We start from the raw sequence: 10,989 nt of genomic DNA on the forward strand, positions 1-10,989 counted from the left end.
TAAGCCAAGTCTTTTCACATTTCCTGAGTGATTTTTATCTTACCTACTGCTTCCCACTTACCAAGTGGGAAGAAATCTCCTTCCCTCAAACTGAGAATCTGAGAAGACCAATTGCTTTAAAAAATGTAAGAAAAATGGCTGATGATTTAGGCAGTTAGTAGTATAATTATTTCTTCTATTTTTATTGTTTTTGTGATACTAGAAGTAGTCATTTTCATGTTTATCCAATATCTTTGAGGTCCAAAGTGAGGTGTCAAATTTCACAAAAACTTTATATTTCAGCAATATTTTTGGTGGGTAGATTTTCAAAGAGTTTTGTTTGAGATTTTCAAAGAGTTTTGCTTGGTTATCACTCAGTGCACTCAGAAAAACAGTCATTTACAAAAGTAAACATCAAGAGATAGTGAAAAACTTTATGAAAGAAAAAGTATCATATCCTAATGTCTACCACTAGGTGAATGGATAAATAAATTGGGGTTTATCCATACAACAGAATTCTACTGAGTGTAAAAATAACTATTGATACACTCAACAACAGGAATACATCTTGAAATAATTATACTGAGTGAAAAAAATTCCCTAAGACATTTTGTATGACTCTTCCAGTTTATAAAATTCTTTTAAAATGCAAACTAATCTATAGTGACAGAAAGCAAATGAGTAGTTGCTTGTGAACAAGGAGAGGAGGCAGGGAGGGACAAATGGAAGGTATTACAAAGGGGCGAATGAAGCTTTTGCAGGTGATGAATATGTTCTTTATCTTCATTGTAGGTAATGAATATGTTTGTTATCTTCATTGTGGTGAAGTTTTTTAAGTGTATACATATATCCAAACATATTAAATTGTACACCTTGTGCAATTTATTGTATGTCAGTTATATTGCAATACAGTTTTCAAATCTTTAAATAAAATTAGGCATGAATAAAAGGTATTGTAATTTGCCTTAAGTCACAGGTCTAGGTCATGGAGGAACAAGGACTTGTAATTAGCTGTCTGAAACTAAAGCCAGCAAGGAGGAAGAAAAGATTCTTCTTCCAAATGATAGGTTTGCCAGTTAGAGAGGACTCCTTGACTAAGGAGGTTGCCTACTGATTATGTGAAAGTCAAGAATGTTCCAAGAGGGAAGCCTTTTAGAGGAGTGTTACTAGTTTGGATGATTTAATGTGAGGGTCAGTCTTACATTTTGACCAGTTTTCTTTGCAGGGCATCTAAAAACATGATGACCTTGATTAATCAGAGAAAAATAAACATGATTTCATATTTATTTTGAAACTGGCTTTCCTCAACCAGTTTATGGGTACCTAGTAAGTCTTCAAGGATTATAAAATAAATAGGTACTTGGAATATCTTGAAAAATTCTGGCAGAATTCTTCACATTCTTCCGAACCACTGGAAAAAAAAAAATACACCAGGATGATGAGTCCTTAGACCAGGGTTTTTCAGCTGCAGCATTATTGACATTTGGAGTTGGATACTTCTTTGTTGTGGGTGACACCCTGTCCATTATAGGATGTTTAGCCGCACTCTTGTCCTCTAACCACTAAATGCCCAGAGCACAGTCCTCTTAGTTCTGACAACCAAAAATGTCTCCAGACATTGCCAAAATGTCCCTTGGCGTACAAAACTACCTCTGATTGAGAACCACTGCATCAGAATCACTGTTATGTTTGAGAAAAATTCAGAAATTATAAATAAGCAAACAACTAATTTAGAGAAGAAGGGTCGATATCATTACTAACAAAAGAGCTCTTACAAGCCGGTTAAAAACTATACTGCTAGAGAGAGAAACATAAAACAAATAATGACTTCTAATATTTCAAATTAGCTTGCCACTGGTAAGGAGCTTTAAAATTTACATTACTTCTAAGCTGGGTCCTCTTTGCTGCTTAGTGGGTTCGGCAAACATTCTCTAATTTTATTGCCTACCTCGTACAGCATTTCAGCCTGTAGTTTCAGCTGATCATTTCTCAGCCAATATACATCTGGTAGCATTGGATCTTTCCTTAGCTTTCAAACAGTAGTAGCCATTGTCTTTAAACAATGCTTATGGCCCATTATGAAGTGGCCAGTTGTAATAAATGTATCTTAAACATTAGTACAGAAAAAGTGTATCACACTTGAAATCATCTTGTTTCCATTAATCAAATAAACTCAGGTTTCCATTAATTAAATCAGATGCCATTCTGATTTAAACTAGACAGCAAAAAACCCAGAACTAAAAGAAAAGCTCAATGATATAATCAAGCTATTTGAATGAGTGGTTGTAATAATATTCTCATTCTGTGATTATAACTTATTTAAATATAAAGATTTATTGTGTACATGTATACAATGTAAGCCATATTAAAACATTTGGGAGAGAATATAAGGGTGTAAATAATGAATAAATTAATTCATGATCTTTTTTCTTAAAATGACAATAGGTGGAAGTTCTGATCCTAAGGAAAAGAAACAATGCAAATGTTTGGAGAAGGCCTCTAAATCTGGATTCTTCAAAGTAATATTTGTATTCAAGGCCATTGATAAAAGATACATTGTATATGTGATAATATCAGACCCTTCCACAATGCAGAGAAAGGATTTATTTGCATGCTAATGTATGCCAAAGGATAAGTAATTCCTCCCCTTCTTCTCCTGCTAAATACTGGTCACAAAGCTTAGATTCAATGTCAAATAAATCTGAAAGCTGGTACTCGAAGTCACTGCTGGGGAAGAGAAAAGCTTTATGCCTGTAGCTGGGCCCATGGACAAAGCCAAGGATTCAGTAAAGTACTGAGGCTTACATTCCAGCTGTGTAATCATCTTCCTCTGTGACCTCGGACAAATGATTGTGCTTCCACATTCTTATTTCTTCATCTGTAAAAAATGACAAGAAAAGTTTGGAAGGGGAGATCTCAGTGTTCATACTCAAACTATAGATCAAATTGTTATAATTAAAACCACAACATAACCCAGTTCTATAAACCTATAGCAGATGCCATAATATTATATCATTTGTCAGTAAAAATCTGCTTCTATTCCATTTGATACAGACACAAAGGTGATGTATTCTTTAACAGGCAAAATAAATCCCAGTAGAGAATACTATTGGCATTGTTCTTTCCTTGCATTCAGCTCATTAAAAACAGAATGATCGTGTGGGAACCTTGAAAAAAATGACTGAATATACTAAGTGAAGCACTTCTTTAAGAGTACATAATTTTAATTTTAATCAAAATCCCAATTTTATTTTTAATATTAGCCTTCATCAAGAATGTGAAAAAACTAAACCAAGAAAATTTACTTTGTTTATTCCTTTAGTTTAATAAGAGCAAATTGTTTCTAATCTTAGTTCTATGAATAACAAGGTATGTGACTTGGACAGATATGGCTAATTTATAGAAAAGAACATTGTATATAATCATTATGCATTTATATTTAAGAGCCTTTACAGTAACATTGAGGGTAACTATAACATCAAGTAAAAAATTATCTAGAAGAGTTTTTACATTTTTAATCACTTAGAAAAGTATTCACAGAATACTAAGTGAACAGACAAAAAAAGAAGTAAAACTTATATGTATAATATAATATCAACTACCAAAAAATGCCAGGGGTAGTAGAAAAATCTACCAAAATGTTAGCAATAGTGGTCTTATTTAATGTGGTAAAATTTTAAATCATATTTTTCTCTTCTTTCAACTTTTCTCTTTATTATATTCTTTAACACCTATATATTATTTTATAATCAGAAAATAATAAACTATTCATGAAAGAAAATATAACTCCCAGGCAATGAGAACTTCAGCTTCCATCTGTTAATTTCTGCAAACAGTAGTACCCATTATTACTGAGAATGCTCAGATAATCTTACACACCAATGACATTTCAGAATCAAAGGATTAGTTATATCCCATGCCATACAAAAAAAATTGATTCCCCGATATTACTTACTTCCTCTGGTCATTACTGCAGCCAGAGATCAGGGTTGGCAGTGAGGGAATAATTTTCCTTGCCTCGGACCAGGAAGCCTTCAATTCCAGGGGAAGAGATGACAATGCGAAGGAGTAACACAGCTGGGGAATACCTTATTGATGAAGCCACAAAATAGCTTTCTAAATGACCAGAAGTTGTGCCTAGCAAATGTATCAGCAAATCTCTGTGGCTTCATTACCCAAACTTCTTCCTCTAGGAAACCACCTACTTCTCCCACAGAGGAGTCATGAGCAGTTAGTGTCAGCTCAGGAGCAGCCACAACTGCCCACATGCTCCCAAGAGCTTCTAGTGTCTTTCTAAAATATACACACAGCTCTTTTTGGGTATAAGTGTGACTCATTTCTTCACTTATTCTATATTCATTGAGCACCAAGTATGTGTCAAGCCCAGGAGACAAAAATATCTCCTCATTTAAGACAGGTAAGTCAAGCATTTTGAGGTTATAATTTGAAGTTTGCCTCAAGGTATTATAGAAAAAGTTTGCATTTTAGAGTAAGGTAGACTTGTGCTTGAACCCCAACAGGAAAATAATATTTATGGTTGAACTTGGATAATTTACTTAGCCTTTCTGAACTTTGATTAATATTCTATAATGGGGCTAGTCATACCGATATTATTTTAAATATCTGGTACATAATTGTGATTCTCAATAAATAATTTTACTTTGTTAGTAACATATTTATTAACAATTAAACATAAGAGAGGCATATTCTGGAAAAAATCATTACTACTTAAGAAGCATACAGAAAAATAGAATAATCAATACATGTAATTAGAGCAGTATGTCCCTGAGGAACTTTGATGGAGAATAGCCCATTAGTCCCTCAATAATTCGAAATAAACTGAAATATTTCTAGACATTTTAAATGTTTTATCTATTTCTGACAGAAGCACTAATTTTAACATAGAAGCTCTTCAAGTAAGTTGCTAACTGTAAAGTACCCTATTAAAACCACTCTTTCTGATCTGCCCAAACTAAGGAAAAAAGAGAGAGAAACAAATGTTAAATTTTGGCTAAAGCCAAAGTCAGATGCTTCAGAAAAAAGGTAACCAGCTCCTCTACTTGGACCAGACTCATCAAGAAAACAAGTGAGAAAAGTCGCTTTGTATCCTCATTCATTATTTTCTAGGTAGTGGGAAATAATAAAAGTGTTCCTGAATGAAAATAGAAGGGAAACGTTCTAAACAAGAGTGCCCAGGGTCAATCAAATGTTATCTTGTTTTGCTGAGAAGGAGGATATGTAGAGGAATCATGTGGGAATGAGGCTGAGGGAAAGGTGGGATGGCATTTGGAGAGGTTGTAGATTCCAACCTGAAGTATTGGTATTAATGTCCTCATCATTTCATTTAAGATTTATAACATCTGCATGAACTAAGCATTTTGGAGATGAGGAAACCAATTCCCATTAAGAGATTTGGCCAATGTCACACAGCAAGAAAGGGAAAGACAGGATTGAAACCCAATTTCCTGATTCCTAGGTCAGAGTTGACTGCATGCTTCCTAATAGACCCCTTAACAATGACCTAAACTCAAAATTTGGAAGACTGGAATAAGGAAATCTGCTAATATTGGTTACATTGTTTTATAACCTTATCCCATAGGATGTAAGATAACAAATTTGTTTTGGTAGCATCCTTAGAATTCATGTAAACAATAGGTTTCAAGAAAGTGTCATAATGAAATAAAGACAGAAATCGCATATGGGTACTAATTATTTAAAAATCACTTAGAAGGTAAGTAAATCATCAAGATTTTCCTTTCTAGAGAAATGATCTAATAGAGGAAAAACATGTTTGTCTTTCCTCGGATGGTTTCCCACAATTTCAAAAGGATTGTTTTGCTTTTAACATATTTTCTCCCATGATATTCTTTGATCTTCAGATTAACTAAAATGTGTGAAGTCCCTGTTTGCTGAGAGCAAAAGAGAACTACAACTGTTCATAGCCCTTCACCTGCTCTCTTCAAGCTATGATAGGATTCAGAGCAAGGAAATATCTGCCAAGACTTGAAAATGCCATCTCTATGTTCTTGCATATGCTGTTCCAGAAGAGGCAGGCCCTTACTCCTCCTGACTTCCACAACCTTCGTTTACCCATAAATAGAATTACTGGATCCCCATTTGCAGACTCCATCCCTTATACCCCATCTCTAAGACCAATTCTGACATTTGGCAGAAAAGATGTAAATCACGTTGATTCTCTATTCTAGCATTCATCATCCTGTGACTCTCGCTCCTAGACAGGTCTTGAACTTGTATCCTAGTCTCTAACTGTGAGCAATTAAAGGACAGCAACTATATCTTACTTTATTTTATGCCCTAGAATCTAATATATTGGTGGCATACACATAGACAATAAATGTTTGCTGATTGACTGACTGACTGACTGACTGACTGACTGACTGGTGGAGTGGAGCTTCTGCCCTGTTGGTAAAACCCAGTTGACACCTGTTTGGTAACTCAACCCCTGTTCTACTCTCTGTGTTTAAGTTCTTGCTTTGGTTACCTTCTTAGTAGTCTAGCCCATCTGGGATGTAGGACCATGTCTTACACCTGGAAATGTACTTCACAGGATATGATTCCTTTCCCTGAGCTCCTACTGATAAATTTTTGACAATGGTAGAATTTACCTTGCTTTTTGAATCTCCACACATCATTTCTCCCCAGCTTCACCACAGCCCTGACATACTGACTGGCTGTAATACTGCATCACTCTGGGTAGGTTGTGTTTGTTTAGGCTATCACATTGGTGAGTATAATATATACTACTAGATGTCTTCTGCTAGTCTATTTTTCTGGTGGTACATGGATCACTTGTTTTTATAAAAAGTAATTCACATCTTACCACAGACTTACTTCATTAATCTATAAAATCTGTTACTATCCAAATTATATCACGGTTCCATGAAGTAATCTGTCAATTGCCAAAAAAAAGGAGAGATGAGATAGGTAAAATAAATAAATTTATTGACCCACAGAGAATAATTAAGTCACTTTGAAACTCCTCATTGTCCTTAACAAAATAGGATGTGTATATTTTTGTGTGTGTGTCTATGTGTGTGTGTATTTAATTTTTGTTTGAGTAAGTTAAGCAACTCTCTCTGACCTCTGTTTTCTTTCTATTGAAACAATAGGTCTGTAAACACATTACTGCAGATTGAAAGTTTTCATCTTAAGCTACTGCTTCATCTTATTTCTCAGAGTTGAACAACGTAGCAAGCTGAAGCAAATCATACTCTGGAGAGCTACATTATTTTAATTCACTAATGATTCCATTTTAAGGCATCTGGAGACCCAAGAGTCTTGTCCATGACAATTAAAACCTCACATCCAAGACAACACCCCAATCAAAAAAAAAAAAATCTATGCCAGCTCATGGTCTAAAAAAACCCACAAAGACTTAGAAAAGACCCCTCAAATTTGGAAAAATCAGAGGAGTTTGTTGTCTTCACAAAATAATTGAGGGCATTGTCATCAGTTTTTCAAAATTATTTCTGAGCCACTAAGCAACGAGTTGTTTAAGAGCATTTTCACTTTGTAAGAGGAAGGATGACTCATGGTTTCAAAGACAACTTGGTGCCAAGTTGAGGCAGGGTGGTGATCCCATTTTATCTACCTCAATGCACTTAAACCTTAAACCGATTGTTTAAAAACTATGCTTAATTTTTCACAAAGATTCACATTAGCAGAGGGATCATGAGGTCATGTTTGTCCATCTAACACCACATCCTGCCTCCAGTAATGGCTACAGAATTCCTCAGAGGAAAGAGTGATGTTCATTTCATAATATTTCTTGTTAGCAATGAGATGAAACACTCAAATGAAAGTATTTTCTTTTAATATTTCTTAACTACATGAGAAAATATAAGATACTAAATTTAATATTTAAGGACAAAAAAGATATTAGGTCAATTTTCTTCAGTCCAACTCCAAGATCTAGTTAGGTCATTAAATGTTAGAACTGAGTAATTTTAATAATGACTTTGATTTAAAGTTCAGAGGAAGTAAACTTTTAAGTTCATATGCAATTATGGTAGAATATAATTATATTCAAATTGATCTCGACAGCTGATTTCTATAGAAAGTCACAAGAAGAATCGGGGAGAAGGGATGTAAGACCCCCTGGCCGGGCGCGGTGGCTCACGCCTGTAATCACAGCGCTTCGGGAGGCCGAGGCGGGTGGATCACGAGGTCAGGAGATCGAGACCATCCTGGCTAACACTGCGAAACCCCGTCTCTACTAAAAAATAAAAAAAAATTAGCCAGGCGTGGTGGCGGGCACCTGTAGTCCCAGCTAGTCGGGAGGCTGAGGCAGGAGAATGGCATGAACCCAGGAGACGGAGCTTGCAGTGAGCTGAGACCGCGCCACTGCACTCCAGCCTGAGTGACAGCAAGACTCCGTTTCCAAAAAAAAAAAAAAAAACCCGGAAGCATGCCGACATGTAAAACCCCAAGGCAAACCACACACTTGACTCTCTCAAGGCACCCACTTAGTCCTCTTCCAAGTCTACTTTACTTCCTTTCATTCCTGCTCTAAAGCTTTTAAATAAACGTTCACTCCTGCTCGAAGAAAATCATAAGAGGAGAAAGGTGAGTCCTATGAACTGAATATCTGTGTCCCCCACCAAAACTTATGTTGAACCCCTACCCCTCAATGTGATAATATTTGGAGGTGAGGCCTTTCGAAGGTAATTAGGTTTAGATGAGGTCTTGAAGGTGAGGTCCACATGATGAGATTATTTTCCTTATAAGAAGAGAGAGGGACAAGAGCTCACTCTATCTCTGCCATGTGAGGACACAGAAAGAAGGCAACTATCTGCATGCTAGGAAGTGGTCCTCACCAGAACCCAACCACTTGGGCACCCTGATCTCAGACATCCAGCCTCCAGAACTGTGAGAAATTGTTCTTGTTTAAGTCACTAGTCTATGGTATTTTGTTATGGCAGCCCAGGCTGACTAAAACAATGGGTATAATTCAGTACTCAATTGACTACTTATAATTACCATAAGCCTTCCTTCTGGAGTAGATCAGATCTTTTTCTCAGAGGTGGGGAAGGGAAAAAGCCAATTTTGTTTTTTCTCTGTGAGTGCAAAGTGTCCAACCCTGGACTGAGTTTAGGGAAATATTCTGAAGCACTTAGTTTGGCTGCTTGTGACCCACAATGCACAGGAACTAAACAACCACAATCTATAACGCTTTGCCTCTGCACAGATTTGCCAACAGTATTGTATTATTATATATTGTTAAATACTTCATATTAGTCATTCAGAGCAGCAGAATTTTTTAAGTTCTGGAGTACACGTGCAGGATGTGCAAGTTTGCTACATAGGTAAACGTGTGCCACGGTGGTTTGCTGCACCTATCAACCCATCACTTAGGTATTAAGCCCAAGATGCATTAGCTGTTTTTCCTAATGCACCCCTTCCCCCGATTCCACCCTCCCAACAGGCCCCAGTGTGTATTGTTCCCTTCCCTGTGTCCACGTGTTCTCATTGTTCAGTTCCCACTTATAAGTGAGATTAAATGGTTGGTTTTCTGCTCCTGCATTAGTTTGCTAAAGATAATGGATTCCAGCTCCATCCATGTCCCTGCGAAGAACATGATCTCGTTCCCTTTGATGGCTGCATAGTATTCTGTGGTGTGTATGTACCACATTTCCTTTATCCAGTCTATCATTGATGGGCATTTGGGTTGATTCCATATCTTTGCTATTGTGAATAGTCCTGCAGTGAACATACGTGTGCATGCATCTTTGTAATAGAATGATTTCTATTCCTTTAGGTATATACCCAGTAATTGGATTGCTGGGTCAAATGGTATTTCTGGTTCTAGATCTTTGAGGAATCACCACACCATCTTCCACAATGGTTGAACTAATTTACACTCCCATCAACCGTGTAAAATTGTTCCTATTTCTCCACAGCCTCACCAGCATCTGTGGTTTCTTGACTTTTTAATAATCACCATTCTGACTGGTGTGAGATGGTATCTCATTGTGGTTTTAATTTGCATTTCTCTAATGATAGTGATGTTGAACTTTTCTTCTTATGTTTGTTGGGAGCATGAATGTCTTCTTTTGAGAAGTGCCTGTTCATGTCCTTTGCCCAGTTTTTAATGGGGTTGGTTTTTTTTTCTTGTAAATTTGTTTAAGTTCCTTGTAGCTTCTGGATATTAGACCTTTGTCAGATGGATAGATTGCAAAAATCTTCTCCCACTCTGTAGGTTGCCTGTTGTCTCTGATGAGAGTTTCTTTTGCTGTGCAGAGAAGCTCTTTAGTTTAATTAGAACCCATTTGTCAATTTTTGCTTTGGTTGCAATTGCTTTTGGCAATGTCATCATGATATCTTTGCCCATGCCTATGTCCTTAATGGTATTGCCTAGATTTTCTTCTAGGGTTTTTATAGTTTTGGGTTTTACATGTAAGTCTTTAATCCATCTTGAGTTAATTTTTGTATAAGGTGTAAGGAAGGGGTCCAGTTTCAATTTTCTGCATATGGCTAGCCAGTTCTCCCAGAACCATTTGTTAAATAGAAAATCCTTTCCTCATTGCTTGTTTTTAGCAGAATTTTTAAATTATATTTAATGTGATTGATTCTTGGCCTTTGCCCTTGAAAACTGAGCTAACATTTACACTGGCTTCCTATTTGTAATTATGAGATCAGAGGCAACTCACCAACAAATAGTTAGTAGTCCAGTCCCTCCCAAAGAAGATGGTTTAAAGTGCTGAACAAACATGACACCAATATCCCTCAACTTCTATGGGAACAGGAAATGACTGGGTATCTAAAGGTTAGTTCTCTAAAGACAGAGACAAAAAGGTGGGTCAAGGACTTCATTTTTTCTGTATCCCATCCTTTTATTTGTTGTTCCAAAAGAAAAGCCTGTAACAACTGGGAGAACAAATTAGGATAAGAGATGATTAAAAGGCTGAACTTAATTAAAAGAATGGACTTTTGAGAAAATAATAAAAGCACTGGTTTAATGACAGCAGAATAGTCATACATATTGAGAAG

The 10,989-nt window shown here is 36.2% G+C and overlaps 1 long non-coding RNA gene across 1 annotated transcript; it reads right to left on the reverse strand.

The window, feature by feature from the left end:
• Nucleotides 1-840: 840 nt before the first annotated feature.
• Nucleotides 841-4,266, reverse strand: LOC134739143 (uncharacterized). Its single transcript, XR_010125652.1, has 3 exons — nucleotides 3,935-4,266; nucleotides 2,785-2,857; nucleotides 841-1,390 (listed from the first exon to the last, which is right to left on the reverse strand). It is a non-coding gene; the product is annotated as an uncharacterized LOC134739143 (long non-coding RNA).
• Nucleotides 4,267-10,989: the final 6,723 nt, after the last annotated feature.

This window comes from Pongo pygmaeus, chromosome 2 (assembly GCF_028885625.2).
Source record: "Pongo pygmaeus isolate AG05252 chromosome 2, NHGRI_mPonPyg2-v2.0_pri, whole genome shotgun sequence".
In the NCBI taxonomy this organism is placed as follows: domain Eukaryota; kingdom Metazoa; phylum Chordata; class Mammalia; order Primates; family Hominidae; genus Pongo; species Pongo pygmaeus.